Consider the following 10,039-nt stretch of genomic DNA (forward strand, 5'->3'; position numbering starts at 1 on the left):
TCCTAGAACTCATTAAGTATGCATGAACATCTATTCCTTAGGGGTTCATTCATGACGTTCCTCTGCCCGACTTTTACATAAATACTGGCATTCCTAGACACCTTCAAGGTATAAATATACCAGCACTTGCCCTGGCAAATTACAGTTCCCGGAGGATTCGATCCAACCCAGACTACGCGATTCGCCACGGCAAATTCGGAAGGAGATCGAGTGCCAGCCTGATGCACTGACCTGACGCTGCCATCCTCCTAGCACAGAATCCAGCTCCAGTGCTCTCTGACTTCCCTTCCGGGGGGTTTGACTATCGAGTCCAGAAAAGAGATTCCAACCTCTCTCATTCTAAGGTATGGAGCTGACTAGAACTTAGAGAAACTTTTGCCAACTCTTGGCTAAACTAAACTATAGCTAGCTATACTTTAGAAATGGCACCTACTTCAAACCTCATACAGCACTTAGGTTAGGTACACTGGGGTAGAACAATTTAGAAGCATCAGATGAGTATCACATTTTAGCTTATGTTATTTATGTTTGTATTTTGATTAATATATGTCATAGCTACAAACCACACTATTGCAGTATTATTTTATCTTACTGATAACCTTGTACATATTGTACTTCACAGTCTGTCTTACAATTGTAGCAATTCATATCTCTTGCATGAGAAATAAGACTGTTCAATAAACCCTTTTATTGAAACGCCCGTCTCTCTATTTCTGTGCAACTCTGTAGAAATGAAGCATGCACGATTGACTGAGTGAAACTGTTATCTATTGTTTCCACGATTCTGAGACTGTTCCGATTCTAAAGGGAAACAAAGTTGTCATGTTTATGCGGTTGTCAGAGACTAATCCTTTCTTGTATATTCAAGAAGTTTCTAGTGACCTCTGAGTTAGCTGGCACACACAAGTAATTAAGTGTAATATACTTGATAGAGACATACTGACCTTAGTCCTATGTCAAATCTATAGCGTATGTTATTCCAATGCGCAGAGCCTATCAAGGATATTGGAACTACACTACGACAACTTTCATACAAGAGAACCCTTCAGCTTGGCATTCAAGGTTACACAGGCTGTAAACAAATAGAAATATTGCTTTCATATTTTACTAATAATACAACTCTACTGAATGGTCAGAATTGGTAACTCTCTCCTACACTCCTTTTAAGAAAGCCCACTTAGGTAGGGGTTTTGGGCGGGTTTGTGGATCTGCCAATGTGCTTAGTGCAGCCCCACCATGTAACTTTGCAGCTGATTTGTGGATCCGTGTGGGATACCTAAATCTGTTTAATAAAATCTATCTATAATCATTGTCACTTATACTCCACTATAGAAACGGCTAAATGTCTACCCAAACAGTAGTTATTCACCATTAATTCTATTAAACTTTCTTTAAAAAGCTTACATTGTAGTCTTTTTGCTTCCCTTCCCCCATGCTCCTGTAGCTCTGTAACTATGGTTACCAAGTTTGAAACATTCTGTGCTAACAGTAGGTCACAATTTCATAGCCGTTTATAGAACAGTATGTTAACTACTCCTAAACCAACCAGGTGGGGTTCAGTGTATACAATTATAAGTATATCCCAAACACCAGTATATCAGAAAAGCCAGTCACACAACTACTTAAGTTTATCTCAATAATACAACTTAGTTTTAACCACTAGCATATTTATACCATCCAAATCAAATTGTATCTTTTACATTTTACTTGCTAGGCTTCATTTTAACTGTGTGTATCATTCATCAGCAGCCTTCTCCTGTGTGCTACTGCTCCTGGCTTTACAAATGGTTAGAGTGTGGTTTGTGGGTCATAGCTTTGTGTTGTGGGCTAGAGAGTGTGCTAGAAAGAGTGTCATTCACAGGGACCTGGGTTTGCTGAATGTGGATATTACTTGGGTAGCCCGGAGAGAGTTAAAGTGGCATCAATTACTTCCATTAGTTGAATGCATTATGGATTGCTAACATCCATACATCATAATTGTGCACTTTGGTGGTAATGATCTGGGCACACTTACTGAGGTACGACTGGAAATTCTACTTAAAGATACCTTTGGAAAATTAATGGCACTTTCCCTCACACTGCCTTGGTGTTCTCCAACATATGCCAGAGGCAGAAATAGAAGTGGTCAGTTGAATTCTGTTCACAGATAGACACATACAGCCAAGCATCTTAATAAAACTTGTTCTGCACTCCTCAGAGACCATAACATGGGCTCTATCTGCAATAACAATCTAACCATTGATATGGACAGGACCCGATAGAGTTCATTTCACGGAGAAAAGCAACAGGGTCTTCCAGAACAACTTGAAATACTGCATCTTGTTTTATCATTAGTGATTACAATATACACAAAGGCTCTTATCAGAGCCATCCTATATCCCAAACAGTTGTTCTTTTTCTTTGTAAATCCTTATTTAATAAATGTTTCTCGACTAAGCAGATCCATCATGGATCCGTAAACCAAAAGCACACATTCAATACAAAACAGAACATTTAGCATTCGCTTGTGGATGTATGAATGTGTGTGTGGAGCTGTGACTGAAAGAGTGAATGCCTGTGTTGGTTTGTGAGTGGGTGTAGTAGCATCTGAGTGGATCTCTGAGTAGCTTTGTCAGTGGGTTTGTGAGTGGGTGCTAGAGTGTCTAGATGGGTGTTGGAGTGGTTGTGAGAGTGTCTATATGTGTGAGTCGGTATGAAAATGTCTATCTGGATGTCAGAGTGGGTGTGACAATGTCTGTATGGGTATGAGAGGGGGTGTGAGATTGTCTGTATGAGTGAGTGTGAGAATACCTGTATGGGTATGTGAGTGGGTCTGAGAGTTTGTATGGGTGTTAGATAGAGTGTGTAAGTGTCTGTGTGGGTATCTGAGTGGCTGTGAGAGTGTCTGCATGGGTATGTTAGTGAGCATGAGAGTATCTATCTGGGTTTGTGAGTGACTGTGAGGTTGTCTGTATGGGTATCTGAATGGGTGTGACAGTTTCTGCATAGCTATGTAAGTGGGTATGTGACTGTATGGAATTGTAAGTGGATGTGAGAGCGGCTATATGGGTATGTGACTGAGTGTGTGAGTGTCTGCACGTGTATGTGAATGGATGTGAGAGTATCTGTATGGGTATGTGAGTATGCAAGTAGGTGTCAGAGTTTCTGTATGGGTGTGTCAATGGGTAGGAGAGTGTCTGTATCACAGAGCATGTGAGACTACTACATATATTTTGTGGCCTACGTGCGAGCTCTGAAATCCATCGCGGATTTACATGGGGGGTCCACGCTGAGCCTTGCAATTAACCACAAAATCTGACCCCTTCAAATAGTATGAAAGCAACATTCAGGCCTGGGGATCATTTCCCGAGATATAACATGGCAGCCACAACTTTTCTGTGAAGGGTCAGCTAGCTAATAAGGACCCTGCTTTGCCTCATGGAGCTACATATTCACTGCGGGTAGATCTGCAGAGGGTCCATGCCGCTAGATATACAAATTTGGCTTTCAGTTAATATCTCTAAAACTACTGAATGGATTTACACCAAATTACAAAAGCATGCTTTCTAGAAATAGCTTTCTGCCACATTTGATGTAATCCATTCAGCAGGTATATGAGTGGATATGTCAGTGGCTGTATTAGTGAGTGAGTTGGTGCATGAATGGCTGTATGGATGTATGTGTAGAGCTATGAATCAGTCAGTGGGTATGTAAGTACTGGAATGGGTCTGTGAATGGTTTGTGGGAGAGTGGGAGGGGGTATATGAAATGTTCTAGGGGTATGAGTGGGTGCATCCATGATTTTGTAGATGATATCATCAGTGATGTCATTTGAGATGTCATGAGTGATATCACTGACCATGTCATGAGTGATGTAATATGTGATGTCATAACCAGTGCATTGTGGGCACGAGTTCTAACTATAACTGTTAAATTTCACTGTTTTTTTACGGGTAAAACCTGAGTCTAACTATAACGTCCCTGTAACCTTTAGTTTTTCAGTGAATTTCTAAGTTTTTTTAAATTCCATTTCCCTAACTATAAAGGCCCCTGTAACATTTGTTTTTTTCAGTGAATTTCTAAGGTGTTTCATATTCTATTTCCTAACCATAACGCTCCAGTAACCTTTGGTTTTCTAAGTGAATATATATATTTTAGTGCCACTTGACGAATGTTCACAAATTTTCCCAAAAGAGGCCTCTTCCACCTCAGCTTCTTCCCTGGAACGTTTTGGAATGATTCATCAAGTGGGGGCTGAGTGGAAGAGGGGGTCTGCAAGCACATTTCCCCATCCATTTTTCCATTAGAAAATTGAGCAGTGATACTACAAAAGCTGCATGAATTACACCAAATTTGGCAGAAGGCATGGTCTTGGTCCAGAAACCGTGCTTTTTGTGATTTGTATGAATCCATTTAGTAGTTTCTGAGAAGTTAAGGCTCAAACACTAAATATTTTTTTTTTAAATTTCCAGTGAATTTGCAGTGGATCACTAAATCCACTGAAAAACAAAGTGGGGACTCCCATGCTTTCCAAAAACAAATCCCCTGGGAGGGCAGGGCCCAGGGTCCTGATCAATAAATTTAAAAGGGGAGGTGGAATGCGACCACCCTCCCAAAGCCTTTCTGGGACCTCAGGGACCTTATACCCTGGGGCTGATGTGCAAATAAAGGAGAGGAAGTCACGTGGTGCCCCTCCCTAAGGCCCAAGGACTACATACACCATGCCAATCTTTAATGAAAGGGCAGGGGGCACACAGCCCCCTCCCCAAGCCTCAGAAGGTCCAGGCGACCCAACCCCAGGTTCAAAATTACTTAAAAGGAGAGGGGGCATATAGCCCCCTCTTCCGGAGCCTCCATAGGGCTGGGGGACCCATCCCCAGGGTTGCTATATTAAAATAGGAGGGAGGCATGGGGCCAGTGTTGGCTGAAGGAGGGGGCACACACCCCTACCCCTTTAAATGAATTTTGGCCCTGGGAGATCAGTTCCCTAAAGCTAGCAATGACTGGGGAGAGGGGTCTCGTAGCCCCCAATGAAAAAAAGGTGGTGGATGTCCCGGTTGAGCCTAGATACCCACAACAATATTTACAAAATATAAAATGAGTGGCAATAGCCCATTAATTATTTACTGGTCCTAGTATGGCAGGTCCCATAGTGCCCTCAGCATGCACTGCTAATTACCTCCTATAGTGCATCACTAATTACACGTTCTACAACATCATTGATAACACCACTGCAACTTCTGAAATTACATCATTGATAACAAAACTGCGCATGGTAGGGCACAAGTTTAGTACTTTTAGGCATGACTGAAATTCAGTGGTCCTATTTATTTAAAACAGTATGTGTTAGCTGACAATTTAACCTAACTATAATATCCCTTTAAACTTTGTTTTTTGGGGAGAAAATAATAAAGGCTATAGGGACGTTATAGGGACGTTATAATAAGAAAATAGATTTTAAAAAAACCTTAGAAATTCACTAAAAACTTAAGGTAACAAGGATGTAGTAGATTTTACACACACAGAACCATAGAAATTCAGCAGTTATAGTTACCTGATGACACCACTAATGACATCTCAAATGACATCTCTGATGGCATCACTGATGACATCATCCAGCAAAGTAAACTTAAATATACTTCATAAAATACTATTTATATTCAAAAGTAAGAAGACACGGGTGAGAGACATACAGCATAGAGATCACTCACTTATCATGTAATAGACAGTTCTCAGTGGACAGTAGTGTTTTCTAAATTACCACTATAAACACTAGTGACCAAAGTAAAACGTATAACTGTATAGGCTAGTCTATTGTAAGCCACAACAACACTATTTGTGAACCTGTATAGAGGTTTTAGTACAAATGTCAGATTTACACAAACCACTAAAACATAAAACCAGTAGGGAGGTGTTAACGGACAGGCCACAGTGTCACAAACCACTAGTAAAAAGATTCTTTATCCTGGAGAAAGGTGTGAGCAGAGAGGTGAGTCTGTTGTAAATGTTTGCTATACTACTACAGTACTACCACATGAGATCGCCCTCCTCGCCATCACAGATGTCCGCACCCTGCTTGACCAAGGCAAAACTGCAGCCCTCATCCTCCTGGACCTCTTGGCTGCATTCGATACTGTCTCTCACTGCACCTTTTGCACAAGACAGTCAGAATACTACCGTTACACTCTGAACCCACAGAGATTAACTGCGGAGTGCCTCAGGACTCTTCCCTGAGCCCCACTCTCTTCAACATCTACATGGCGCAGCTTGCAGCCATTGTCAGGAACCACAGACTCAATATCGTCTCCTACACCAATGACATCCAGCTGATTCTATCCCTCACAGATGATCACAGTCGCCAAGAACAACTTCCACGAGGGGAAGAAGTCTGTCGCCACCTAGATGGAGAACAGCGGCCTCAAGCATAACTCAGAGAAGATCGAAGTCCTTTTCATAGGCTCCACCCCCTCTGCCTGTGACTTTTGGTGACCCACAGTACTTGGAACCCCCTACACCCACATACCATGCACGAAACCTCAGCATCATCCTGGACTCCTTGCTCACCATGAGCCTCCAAATCAACACCATCTTGTCAACCTGTTTCCACACGCAATGCCTGCTCTGAAAGATCTTCAATTGGATCCCCACAGGGTCCAGAAAGACAATCACCTTTGCACTCAAAAGCAACAGAATTGACTATGGCAACACACTCTATGCCAGCATCACCCAGAAACTCCTCAAGAAACTGCAGAACGTTCAGAACACCTCTGCCAGACTTATCCTCAACATCCGCCACTGCAGCCACATCACCGGACACCTGAGAGACCTCCACTGGCTCCCAGTGAGCAAAAGAATCCCCTTGAAGCTCCTCACACATAGCTACAAAACCCTACATGACACAGGACCTGCGTACCTTAATCAACGCCTCGCATTCCATGCACCCACCAGAGACCTCCACTCCGCCCAACTGCCCCTGGCTACCATCCCACGCATCCACAAGATCCCAGCCAGAAGAAAGATCCTTCTCTTACCTTGCAGGAGTACCTGGAACAGCCTCCCTCTCCACCTCAGGCAATCATCGTCACTGCCTCAATTCAGGAAGGACCTCAAGTCCTGGCTCTCCTACTTAACCACAGAACCTTCAACAGATCAGCAGTCCCCCCCAGCACCTGAAGACCCTTACGGGTGAGTAGTCACGCTATACAAGTCACCTTATTAATCAATTGATTGATTGACTGAGCCATCACCTTAGAGAAAGGTCTCAGTGAACGGATGAATTTATTGCAATCTACTTCTACAGTCATTCATCACTAAGGAGAGAGGTCTAAGGAAACTGATCAGTATGTCATAACGCAGGACTATACTCAGCGATAACTGTTGACTGAAAACTCAAAGAACAGCTTAGACCCTCACAAAGCACAACCATACACATACATCAGCAGGGGACATGTGTCAGTATAGATGCTAGTTTGCTGATAAATTGTACACCCGCTTTAAAAATAGGATTATAGATCAGATGACCTATGTTACAAATAGTATCAGAAAGAATAGTAATTTAACTTACACAGTAGCTTAGTATATATGTTCAAGTCTTTAAGTCTCAGAAACATTTATAAACACATTTTCTGCATGATGTCATTAGTGATGTTATCAGTGACATCATTTGGGATGCCATCAGTTATGTCATCAGTGATGTCACTGACAATGTCATGAGTGATGTAATATGTGAGGTCATAAGCAGCATATCGCAGGGGAGTAAGTTATAAGTAACACAGGTAACTATACCTGCTGACATTCTATGGTTCTGTGTGGGTAAAATCTGACCTAACTATAATGTCCCTGTAACCTTTGTTTTTTTTCAGTGAATGTCTATGGTTTTTGTATTTCTATTTCCTAAGTATAACGTCCCCATAACCTTTGGTTGTTTCAGTGAATTTCTATGTTTTTAATGCTATTTCCAAATTATAATGTCCCTGTAACCTTTGGTTGTGTAGGTATTTAACTGGATGAGTGAGAGTGTGGTGGGTGTGATAGTACTGTGGGTCTGTAAATGAGTGTGTTGGTGGTTCTGTGAGTCTGTAAGTATGTGTGTGTGTCTATATGGGTGTCTGCATTGGTGTGCAAGTGGTTTTCTGTGTCTCCCAATGGGTGTGTGGCAAGCTGTATGGGTGCGTGAGTTTGTGTGTGAGTGTGTAGGTATGTGTAAATATGTGCTGGGGGTGTGAGTGGGTGTGTAAAAGGCAGTGTGGGTCTGTGAGCGGGTGTGCCACTAGCTGTATGAGTGTGTATATGGCTGTGTGAGTATCTGTGTGGGTGTTTGAATACCTGTGTGGATCTTGTAGTAGATGTATGAGTCAGTCTCTGGGTCTGTAAGTGGATGTGTGAATGGCTGTATGAGTATGTAAATGAGAGTGTGAGTGGTTCTTTGGGTATCTGAGTGTATGTCTCAGTAACTGTATGGGTGTGTGAGTAGCTGTATCTGTGTGTATAAATGTCTGTGAGTAGTTTTCTGCATCTCTGACTGGGTGTGTGAGTGTCTGTGGAGGTCTGTGGTTGTGTGTAAGTGGTTCTCTGAGTAGATGTATCAGTGATTATATGTGTGTGAAAGGGTATGTAAATGGCTGTATAGATGTGTGAGTGGGTGTGTGCTTGGCTGTTTGGGTGTGTGAGTGAATAGTTGTGTGGGTCTGTAAGTGGGCATATGAGTGTCTGAAAGGTGTAAGAGTGGATCTGCAAGTAGCTGCATGGGTCTGTGAGTGGCCATGTACATGGCTGTTTGGTTATGTACTTGGCTGTGTGAGTGAGTGTGTGGGTGCCTGTGTGGGTCTAAGATTGTATGCATCAGTGACTGTATGGGTTTGTGTGTGGTTGTGTGTGTGTCTGTGTAAGTGAGTATGTAAGAGGGTGTTTAAGTGGCTTGTGGGTGCATGAGTGGGTATGTGAGTGGGCACATGGATCTATAATTAGGTGTGTCAATGGTTTTGTGGGGCATGAGAGAGTGGGTTGTGAGTAGGTGTGTTTTTAATGGAGCACCGGATCCACAGATCTATTCTGTATTCACATGGGGCCACGCTGAGCGCCACATAGATCTGTGGATCCTAATTCACCCAAAAAAAAGGTTTTTGGGAAATTTCTTGCTCATGAGGTGTCCCTCACAGGCCCCTTCATCAGTCCCATCCTCTATCCTGACCCTCTATATCCTATTTATACATTATTTCCCTCCCTGGGAACTGTGTCCTGATTGACAAAATGGTGGTCACAATTTTTCTCAAACCTTGCAACCAGCCGATCACAGCAATGATGTTGGCACGTGGATTCACAGAGTTTTCTTTGCATGCTTTCTGGATCACAAAACAAAAGTGGCCAAAAAAGCCAAACAAAAAACAACTTTCTTATGCACCCCTGTGCAACAAAATGAAAAAACGCCCTAGCAGTGAGCCACACAAGGTCGTATTTGGAGCACATGATAATTGGCCACTAGGAAAAAAAATAATAATCTACATTTTTATAGCAATACCAATGATTGCCTTTCATTCACTTTCACCTTCATATGCAGCACAATCCTAACAAAAGTAGCAAGGAAGCCCAGAAAATAAAATAGACTGCATATGCAAAGTTTCAAAATTACTACATAAACAACTAAAAGACACATTTATGGTCACAAGATTATGTAAACCAATTAACAAATGCATAACAAATACAATAGATATAAAGAAATAAATCAATACACTTTGAAAAGGGGCGAGAGAGATATTCCCTACCCCAATCTCCCCTGGATAAACTGTTATACACAAAAGGAGGTAAAAAACTGCCCTCACATACAAATTGTGGCATGCTTCATCATTAGGCTTGCTAACTGACAGCCCTGTGCAGACCAACACCTGGGGTGGAGCAAAGGGAAGGGGGAAGACAATACACACACAGAAAAAGCAATAAAGGGATCACTATGGCGACGAGCCCAATGATGAAACATGCCGCAATTTGTGAGTGAGGGCAGTTTTTAACACAGGGCACATGCCACTTAAACTTTATAAGTAAGTAAACTACATTCCTACCTCCT

The sequence above is a fragment of the Triturus cristatus genome, chromosome 3_1 (genome assembly GCF_964204655.1).
Source record: "Triturus cristatus chromosome 3_1, aTriCri1.1, whole genome shotgun sequence".
Taxonomy (NCBI): domain Eukaryota; kingdom Metazoa; phylum Chordata; class Amphibia; order Caudata; family Salamandridae; genus Triturus; species Triturus cristatus.